Genomic DNA, 11,220 nt, shown 5'->3' with positions numbered 1-11,220 from the left:
CACCGACGGGGATCGATCCCAAACCGACCGCGCATCAAGCTAGCGCTACACCACTGGTCAGCACATGAATGAGGTCCGATGGGTCGTAGGATCAATCACTCTCAGTACATATACAAGTACAGGTTTTGCCATTTCATTTAGTGCTCCACAGCTGATGTGGGCCATGCTGTATGTTATCCTGTGTGTGCTAATGTGTATATGAAATGTCATTTCCAGCTAATCCATAATAGTAGTCGGGAAGGCTTCGCGTTTTAAACATCAGAGTGTGTGTCAATTACTATCAACATTTTCACAAGTGTACAACAGGCGACAGAAAAGAACAAAAACTGGGAGGTGGGGCAGGGCAGCTATGATTTCCAGCTATCAGGGACAATACATTACCTTCAGAGTTGAGTTGCCAGTGCCATACTGCACTCAAATACGGGCAAAAATGATAGAGATATTCGGGCAAACTGTGCTAACCGGAGATCCTTTTGCCATGTATTTCCATAATTCTACCATAAAAATTAGTTGTATGTAATCCATGTAAAAAAAAAATTCGCTTGCAATGCTATATAGGTGTTAGGCAGTAATGCTAATAGGAATAGATGCTGTTATGCAGATTCGGGCACTTTCGTTTAATTCGGGCAAAAGCCAGCCTTCTTGGACTACCCTAGAAAATCGGGAGCCCAAACGCCTATGATGAAAATGTTGATAATTATTTATCTGTCCCACCTCCTCCACCAACAGACCTTAATTAAATAGACATCGATTTCCATATCAACAGATAACCGATTCTAATCGTTCGCTGTTCAAAGGCTGCGGGAAGAGAATTGCTATTGACCCCGTCGACTCCATCACAAACAGGGTGAGAGTGGCCTTCGTGTCTGATGATGGCACCCACCGATCTGGATTTAGACTTAACTATACAGGTACGTCATAAGACATATTCAAGAAATAGATAAACTTAAATATGTTTTGTTTAAGCACATCGCTAGAGTTCATAGATGAATTAATCATTAACTAACGGACATCAAACATTTGATAATTCTGACATAGTCTTCAGAGTAAACTGGATGCATTTTGCCATTAGAAGCTACGGATATTTTATATGTACTTGTCCACTGAGAGAACATCACATACCACGGCCTTTGATATATCAGTCTATGAGTCTTCCCAGGGGATTCGATTCCACGAACTAAGCATATCACGCTAGCGCTCCACTGACTTAGATCCCATCCCTATTCAAGCAAAAGAGACTTATAAATATTGAATACGTTATAGTCTTTAATGGTATAATGGTTACATCATTGCTGGTTCTAATCGCTAACTCATGTTCTGGGCCCCCGTTTCATGAAGCAATCTTAGCCCCAAGATCACCCGCCTTAAGTGCATAGCTACCTTATGTGTTTAAGCCATAAAGATGATCTTAGCGCTAAAATCGCTTCGTAGAACGGAGCCCTGGTTAGTGTATGCCAAGGACAAGGTGCTTGAACCATAAACTGTGTATGGAAATGAAATTAAAATAAATTACTATCAACATTTTCACAAGTGTACAACAGGCGATAGAAGAGGATAAAAACTAGGAGGTGGGGTAGGGCAGCTATAATTTTCAGCTATGAGGGACAATACATTACCTTCAGAGTTGAGTTGCTAGTGCCATCCTGCACTCAAATTTGGGCAAAAATGATAGAGATATCGTTGTTTGGGTTTTGATTTTTTTTGGTTTTTTAATTTCTGTATTTTCATATATTGTTTTAAGGTGTGTGTAATACGAATATTACCCACCCAGGACAGATAGAGTTACCGAACTTTCCAAAACCACCCCCTGCTGGATTGGAGTGTCACTGGTTCCTCAGCTCCAACAAAGCAATGATGATCGTCCGCTTGGGTCAAGACGTCAATGACCTCTCACCTTGCAATCACACTCCTATCGTGGTAAGAAGAACTTTTGGGGCGAATTTACGAAGCCTGTTTTTCTTAAACGTGGATGTTTTAAGCATTGCAAATGCATGTAGTTACTGTTACACACTGTCACGGGGATCCTATAATACCCGTAACTGAATAAAACACGATTGTCCAAATATCTCTCCTAACTGTATATCTATTAGATCTCTCTGTAACAGGCAGTTATACCCGCTGTGGCTCGTCTCTAGGTATGATCAGAGATACGATCTTATATAAAGTATATATTATTATAGCACGTTTAGTTCACTAGAAAACACAACAAAACACAATACACTTTGGAATCTGTATTAACCTACGCTGACAAATGTACTGCCGCAGTAGTTAATTAATAACAACAATAATATCAACCCAGAACTGATCACTTAATTAGTTAAACTCTAGGTGTCTAGTTTACACAATATGCTAATCACTTCACCGTGACACAACACCCACACGTGTGATAATTGAGAAATGCTAACACACACACGTGCGATAATGGAGAAACGCTTCCAGGGGAACTTAATTAATAAAGGAATTACAACACTATACCTAACTGGTTAATTTTTAATTAACCCTAACTACTCATTCAATAACCTTGTAATACAGAATTAATACTGGTACCTATCACAATAAAGACAATAACCTACAGTTTACCTAGGTCCTCTAGGATGACTGGCTAAGCTTTATATTACCAAATACTCGTATAATGTTAGAACAATAAGTCTACGATTTACTTCGTCAGATGACCGCAGACACTGTCTAAAGAATATTGGTATAATACAGTATTAAAATATTTAAAGTCACATCAATCACATCAAGGTTATACAAAAGAGCAGAAATAATATATTTACCAAAGTCCAAACGGACTAACGTTCCCAGGAAGCCTTCCTTTTTGGTTCTCCTCGATATCTCTAAAACCCTAGCTATTTATTCAAAACTCTCAGAGACAGCGAATATCGCCTGGGGGTACAAGGCGGTACCTCGCGTATCATGTGGATTTTCCACAACCACCACGCCGGCATATTTTTCTCTGATCGTCAGACTGGCTGACGCCATTCCGCGAGCAATCCCCTGGCCATAAACAGCACTACCGGAGATATTACGTAACTACTGGCCACATGGCTCCGCACCTGGGCTGGGTGTGTATTAGAAGTACAGCTCGATGACCGTCGCGCAAAGGTATCACGTAACAAGTTGTCCATCTGGGCTTAAGTGCAATTTGGAACTGCTCACGGTCCTCTAAAACAATTAATATCGCCACAGGCGAAAAGAAATTAAGAGCCTGTACGGTCACACACACGTATATGTCAAAAACAGGCTTTGTAAATTCAGCCCATTAAGTTTCTGACAGAAATACTGAGCAGTAACAACCTTTCTTAAATCATAGCTTTATCCCTCGTGCTTTACTTAGCTAATTGTCCTCCGACTGGTGATTCCATTGCTTTCCTCTTCAAAGACAAGATATCATGGTAGGTAGTGTAGAAATAGAAAGAGAAACAATGTGAGGTATTGTGTGCAAAGATTCGGAGAGAGAAAAAACAGTTTTACCAACATGAGGTCTCTTCTATATATACTATTAGCACAACAGGGAGAAGAGCGGGAGTTAAAGGTAAATTTGGTTTGTTTAATGACACCACCAGAGCACGTTGATTAATTAATCATCGGCTATTGGATGTCAAACATTTGGTAATTCTAGCACGTGGTCTTCGGAGGAAACCTACCACATTTTTCTATTAGGTCAGGTTATAGGGCTTAACGTGCATATTCAGAATAAGCTGTTGTAGCGCACGCCTGTCATGGGCGCAGGTGTCGGCCCAAGCCGGCTCCTCCATCCAGGACAGGACATCGTTTGGGTGGGCGGGAGGAGGGACCGCCCGCGCTGTCAAGTGCAAGAGATCACCAGCATCCAGTGTCGTTAGCGGGCAGGGGATTTTTCTATCAGCAGCATGAGATCTTTTATATGCACTTCCCACGGGCACGGCATATACCAAGGCCTCTAATATACCGGTCTAGGGGCGCTGATTTTGGGACGGGGGAAAACAATCAATAGTGTATGGCTATTTAGCATTGTCGTTAAAACAAACGCCTTAATTATAGTTGTATCTGTTATTTAGGTGCGGGAATTGGCCACATCGATGCAGTACAACATCTGCCTAACAAACTATCTGGCGTTTTCACATAGGGATTTGGAACTCATATACAAAGTTGAAGAAGACGATAAGCCATGGGGAGGAAAATTGGAAATAGCACACGAAGGCAAGATGTTCATTATCATTATCATCATCATTATCACCACCACCACCACCACTAATATAATCAACATCATCATCTATTGATCTGCGAATCTGTCTATTTATTAATCTATTTATTTATTATTCTGCTTTTTTTATTTATTTTATATTATATTCTGTTTCAGTATCATGAATATATATTTTTTATTCTTTATAATACATGTACTATTCTATGATTTCATATTTTATTGCCCTGTTTTCTTTTCTATTGTAATACCCATTGTTCTTTGAGTATCATTTCATTTTTCTTTATACTATCCTATAATTCATTATTTTAATATTCTGTATGTCCTTCTGCATTTTAGTATCCTTCACTTGTAAAACATTCTGCAGAAACGAGAGTACCTCAACCTGTGTGGATGGGAAGGATCTCAGTGGCCGGGGTTACGGCTGTATCTGCGTGGATGGATACACGGGCACCAACTGCGAGGCGCGCCTCATCGACCTTGACCCCTGTTACTCTCAGCCGTGTTACCACAATGGTGCCTGCGAGTCAGACGGCACTTTGTTCAACTGTTCTTGTATATCGGGATACACGGGCATGCTATGTCAGGACGACATTGATGAGTGTTTGAATGACAGCGTCTGTCAGAACGGAGCCTCCTGTGTGAATAGACCCGGATCGTTTGAATGCATGTGCGCGGATGGATACACTGGCAGTATGTGTCAGACCGAGATACTGGAATGTTCGTCCAGTCCTTGTCCAGAAAACGCCACATGTAAGGATAACGTTGGATTCTACGAATGCATCTGTCCTGAAGGATTTGGAGGTAAACGCAGCAGACTCTTCCAAGAGGTTCACAGAAGTCCATTTTTTATATTTGTTTAGACTGATGGTCAGTGAGTAGGGAGCATTAAATCATGTCCATAATTTTACATGAGTCTAAATGTAAGTATCCTTTTTGAGGTTAAGACTGGCTAAACTGTTGAAAATTATTCATTGCATTTAAAGTTAGTAGTTTCTGGTGTTTTCATTAAGAATAGACATTTGTTTTTGAACATCTTCACTTTGATAGAAATATTTACTAGACGCTGAATACTTGTAACACAAGAATAATAATAATTATCTCTGACCGTCTGTGTCCTTCTCTCTCTCTCTCTCTCTCTCTCTCTCTCTCTCTCTCTCTCTCTCTCTCTCTCTCTCTCTCTCTCTCTCTCTCTCTCTTTTAATACATACATATGTCCTGAATAACGTCATCCACTAGTCTGCGTTGCCTGTTTCGGTGAATAAAAGGTGAAATAATGGTAAATGAGAATAATCCTCACACTCACCACCCCTATTCGTCTGGATCGGGTACTTTACCACCACGACTACGACATATTACTCATTACAATTACAGGTGACATGTGTGAAATAGTCACTTGTGGCGCCATGCCATGCGAGAATGGAGGAACTTGTACTGATGTCGACAAGCACTTCGTCTGCTCGTGTGTTAAAGGGTTCAAAGGAAACGTCTGCGATCAGCCTTTCAACAAATGTGACTGGGAACCTTGTCAACATGGCGGAACCTGTACAACAGACGGGGCAGGATTTAACTGCCTGTGTACACCAGATTACACAGGAAGCTTGTGCACAATTCTTAAAGGTATATAGACCGAGTGTTTTCTGTCTCAACGCTGATTAAAACTTTAGCAAGGTTCATAGCCTTAACGACCAAACAAATTCAGACTTTCAAAGATTTTTTACCTACCATTTTCAAAGACTTTCAAGGACTTTTACACAGCGGTCAAAGACAACAGAATGCAATAAAAAAAATACCAAATCAGTTCGTTTACATTGCTGTCCATGGCAATTCTTTTTTACATGTATCATGGCAGGTTAAACCTTGTAACTGGAAACTATCAATTACATGCAGCTGCAAAAGATACCATCATTGCTTTGGCTATGATTTGTGAGAATTTAAAGACTTTTCAAGACAATTCAAAGACTTTCAGACTTAAAAATGTTTTAGTTTTTTTCAAATTCAAAGACTTTCAAGGAATTTAAAGACCGCTACGAACCCTGTGTAGGGCCAGTTAAGGTAATTTTGTCTAGTTGTTAATCTTAGCACTCGTACAACTCGATACTTGTTGTATACAACTCCTACGACCGATTAGTTGTTAGTCTGAGGGCATACATCGTAAATTGGGGAGTTGGGGAAATGGCGAGTTGACCAACTTCGTCGTGGCAGTTGATAGTTGACCTAGCATAATGGACAAATCTTTAAACGAGAGTGATATTATGATCTATATTGGTTGAAGGGATTAAACGAACGGTGATACATGTAGTTTACAGCATAAATAGAGGATACTCCCCGAGTGTCTTGTGATATCATAATTTATCAACGAGTGCTGATAAATTATGATATCACAAGACACGACGGGGTATTCTTTTTATCATCCATTATCATTCTTTTCATTTGCGACAGTTGTAAACAATGTCAGTAATGTGGGTTGAATATCACTATATTTGGCAGCGGTAGACTCGTTAACTAGCAGAACGGCAGTGGCTTGATGTCACTAATGATAGGTTTAGCGCTGAAACAAACACAGTGACGTAACAAAATATTGTCTTGTGATTAAAATTTTACCAATCAAGTTATAGTCCAGCGATATCTCCTACAAAAGCCTTTAATGGATAATAAATATTATAATTATTCAGATTCAATTACCTTCTTTTGACCTTCAAAATATAGGCCAAAGCTGCGAATTGTGAAAGAGCAGCAAAATAAAATAGAGACTATGATGTTAAGCATCATGAGAAATATAAAACGTTTAACTTTTCTACAATATTTCAAATCTGGTTGTCTGTCCCGTGGACTGTTGTTTTCAAGTTCAGGCAGATCGACACAAATCCAAGTTTCGCATATCATTAAAACCATGAAATTCGCAATTAACGTACTGGTTTAGGCAAGTACGAGTTGTACATCTACACATAATATTATGTTTAATGTTCAAACTCTTATTTCTGCAGATTCGGCACATTGTTTATCAGATACAGATGTTGTGTTTGGTAGCGGTATCACGTGGTCAGACACACTGGCCAATCACGAAGATGTACAGCAGTGTCCACCAGGAATTATGGGTAAATAATGTAGTCGTTTATGTATGTTCATGCATTTTAATAATATGGTGGTTTCTGTCCCTATATAGCTACCTAGGAAAGTGTGTAATATCGTATTTCGATAGAAGTGTTTAACCAGGAATGAGGAATGAACTAAACATCGTTTCCCAATCAGTTTTATTACACACACACACACACACACACACACACAGACTCCCCCCCCCCCCCCCAAACACACGCACGCACGCACGCGCGCACACACACGTAAGTATAAATTATTTGAGACTACATTCTGTGTAGAAATGTAGTCACTTATTATAACATTAGTCAGACCTGTGTAAGCGGCCATATCAGTTAATTAGCCGATTGTCCTAACTCTAAAGAGACCACCTTACGTTTTCCACCAAAATTATCTACATGCATTTTAGTACACCCTGGTCTATATTAATTAGCTCCTTCTAATACACCATCATTCACCATTGATGGTATAGTGGTTTAGCCATCGACCTTAACATTGGCAGGTGCTGGGTTCGCATCCCAGTTCCGACTCTCATCCAGACTGAGCTCACATGGCTTAACGTGGACATCAAATGCTTACTAACAACTAGCCATTGATTCATATTTTGGACAGACACTCCAAGTAGCTGCTTAGATGTACTGAGGCCATAAAATGCTCTGGAACCGTAATTGGATATAATCATGAACATCGAGTTCATTTCATTTCAACTTATTTTCGTGCTTATATCCAATTAAGGTTCAAGCACGCTGTCCTGGGCACACACCTCAGCTGTCTGGGCTATCTGTTCAGGACAGTGAGTTAGGTGTTGGTGGTTAGTGAGAGAGAAGAGAGCGTAGTGGCCTTACACCTACCCATTGAGTCGTTAAAACCTGCTGTGGGTGGGAGCTGGTACTAGGCTGCGAACCCTGTACCTACCGCCTTATGTCCGATGGCTTATTCATGACACCACCGAGGCCGATTATAGAGTTCAAATACTATTATAATACATACTCCGTTAACCAAACTTAGGTGACTTCTTAACACAAGTTGGACTGTAGTGTTCATTTTTTATTATTATTACATGGTATTTTTGACTGAACTGAGTTTGCTGTAGTTGTTAAGACATTGCATCAAACTTGGGATTAACCCCTTTTAATAGGAATATGATTTTGTATTGGTTTACAGGTATGGCAAGTCGAATGTGTGTTTACAACTCTGCCTCAACGACTGGGGGATCATGGGTGCGACCTGACCTCAGTAAATGTGTTACTCCGCAAATCCTGGAAATCAACAAAGAGGTAATATTTGAGGGAAGATGTAGCTCATGTGTACAGCGCATCACCGAGGCGCGATGGATCATAGGGTCGACACCTTTCAGTGGACCAATTATTTTACTTTCCATTCTATACACGACTGGTATACCAAAGGTCATTGTGTATATTGTACTGTCTGCTGAAAAGTGTATACAAAAGAGTCTTTGCTACTAGTGGTAAGAATAGTCTCTCTGACTGCAGCAGGTTTTGTCTCTCACAATCAACACTAAGCTTGACAGTTACCATTTTATTTTTAATTGTGATTTTATTCTTTTGTTTAATATGCATACCTACAGTTACAAAGCACATATTGTATTTCTGAAGAAAAAACCTATTACAGTAATAATAAGAAGCACTGTATTAGAAAGCTGTCGCCCAATACCAATACTACCAATTCTCAAAAACAGAAAAAAGAAAAAAAGAATTTGTTTACATTTTTATTTCTATTGGGGAACTTAACTTTATTCGTGGAACCGGCCTCGGTGGCGTCGTGGTTAGGCCATCGGTCTACAGGCTGGTAGGTACTGGGTTTGGATCCCAGTCGAGGCATGAGATTTTTAATCCAGATACCTACTCCAAACCCTGAGTGAGTGCTCCGCTCAGTGGGTAGGTGTAAACCACTTGCATCGACCAGTGATCCATAACTGGTTCAACAAAGGCCACGGTTTGTGCTATCCTGCCTGTGGGAAGCGCAACTAAAAGATCCCTTGCTGTCTGTCGTAAAAGAATAGCCTATGTCGAGACAGCGGGTTTCTTCTAAAAACAGTGTCAGAATGACCATATGTTCGACATCCAATAGCCGATGATGATAAGATAAAAAAAAATCAATGTGCTCTAGTGGTGTCGTTAAATAAAACAAACTTTACTCTTTTTTTATTCGTGGAATTTTCTCCCTTAAGCCAGAGGTGCTGTTACGGTGAAAAATGTGTTGTGTTATTATTGTTTCCTGAAGCTGTTTGCCTAGGATTTATACAAAGGTAACGTTATAACAGAAAATAGTACGATTTGTTTGTCACCATAATGTAACAGTTTTCAATGACATAATTTTGCAATATTATGGAAAAAAGTGGCAATAAAAAGATATGTATATTATAGAAAAATAAACATTTGTGTGTTGCAATAATTAATAGATAAAATGAAGCACAAAAAACAAAGCCAGATGGAGATGCCGGGTATCGAACCCGGGGCCTTTCACATGCAAAGCGAACGCTCTACCACTGAGCTACATCCCCGTGGTTGGTAATCCACGAATGACTGTATCGTTGCAAAAATAAATATATATATATATTATTTTTGAGTGTATTCATATATATGTATGCGTGCGTTCAGTTACGTGTACGCGTAAATGCCCTCACAACTATCGCATCATAATATTTTAGTAACATGGAGTTAAATTTTGAGCTATCCAACTACAAACATTGGGACAACCAGAAAACAAATATGAAATTGATGCTTTCGTACTTTTAATATTATAAACAAGAAAATGTATTTAATGTGAAGTATTATAGCTACAATCAACGTTCGTGACTTAGGATCGATTTTAGGATTGAGTTTAAAATGTAGAACCGTTCCAGGCGCATGTTCTGGGGCGGGGTTAGGGGGACGAATCTTCCCTGCTCAAAGCGAATTTTCTTCTTTTCTTAAATATATTTTCCAGAGGAGCATTACTCGAATCTCCCTAAAATATTTTGCTCGCCACCCCCCCTCCCCCCTTTTGTTTATATAATTTCCTGAAGACGCGCCTGCGTTCGATGAAGCAATTTTAATGTGATTATGGACATAAACCTCACGTTACTGCAATCAGTATATTAGTGTTAAAATCCTTACTGAAAACAAACCTCAGTTTTATATAATTACTCAGTAACAACTGTATTTCCATTTATAGCCAACAATGCCGTTCTGAAGACCACGAAGTAATAGCATGGAAGCATGATTCGTTGAATATTAAGCTAACCAGAGTTATTGCCCTTCGTCGGTTTGTTCAGCAGACGACTTTTTCATAATGTCCTCGAAACGATTTAGAAAGAGTAATTTTTAATAAGAAGAACTTGACTAATGAGGTGGATAAACACCGTCAAACTTTAATCACTTCATTCAGCAACAATATTACCAAAGAATGAAATATAGGGCCTAATGAAATTCGCCAATTAGTGTTTTCTTTAGCGTTGTTTTAAACTTCCAATTTTAATCATTTTGTTAAAATTTAATATTTTGTTTTAGAAATATCTGTGAATTCTTTAGCGTTAATGTACGATTGCAATATTACGATACAGACTTATTGTAAGCCTGAATATTGATTTTAACGTACGGCGATGGTAAACATATCATTTGGTAAATGGGCTGCAGGCCTGTAGCCAGACTTTTGAGGGGGGTCGTTTAGGCTTATGGTAAGGCGCGAAGTGCCCGAGTTGCATAACCACCGGAAGAGGGGGTCGACCGACCCCCGACACCCCACCCACCCCATTGGCTACGAGCCTGGGCTGTCAGTCGTACAAAAATGTTACGGTTGTTATTTTTGCCTAAGCACTTATAGTTCTTCCCATTAGGGAACGTCATTTTCTTCTATGGTAGGCCTATATATGTAGGCCCACCACAAGTTGTTTAATTCTGAGCTGATTGCTTTCTAAATTTACACACAAAAAAGTTATT

The 11,220-nt window shown here is 39.5% G+C and overlaps 1 non-coding gene across 1 annotated transcript; it reads right to left on the bottom strand.

The window, feature by feature from the left end:
• Positions 1 to 9,731: 9,731 nt before the first annotated feature.
• Positions 9,732 to 9,803, bottom strand: Trnaa-ugc. Its single transcript has one exon. It is a non-coding gene; the product is annotated as a tRNA-Ala (tRNA).
• Between the last annotated feature and the right edge of the window lie 1,417 nt (positions 9,804 to 11,220).

Source organism: Gigantopelta aegis, chromosome 6 (genome assembly GCF_016097555.1).
Source record: "Gigantopelta aegis isolate Gae_Host chromosome 6, Gae_host_genome, whole genome shotgun sequence".
In the NCBI taxonomy this organism is placed as follows: domain Eukaryota; kingdom Metazoa; phylum Mollusca; class Gastropoda; order Neomphalida; family Peltospiridae; genus Gigantopelta; species Gigantopelta aegis.
Note: the sequence above shows the minus strand (reverse complement) of the source record. Positions and strands in the feature narration are given on the sequence as shown.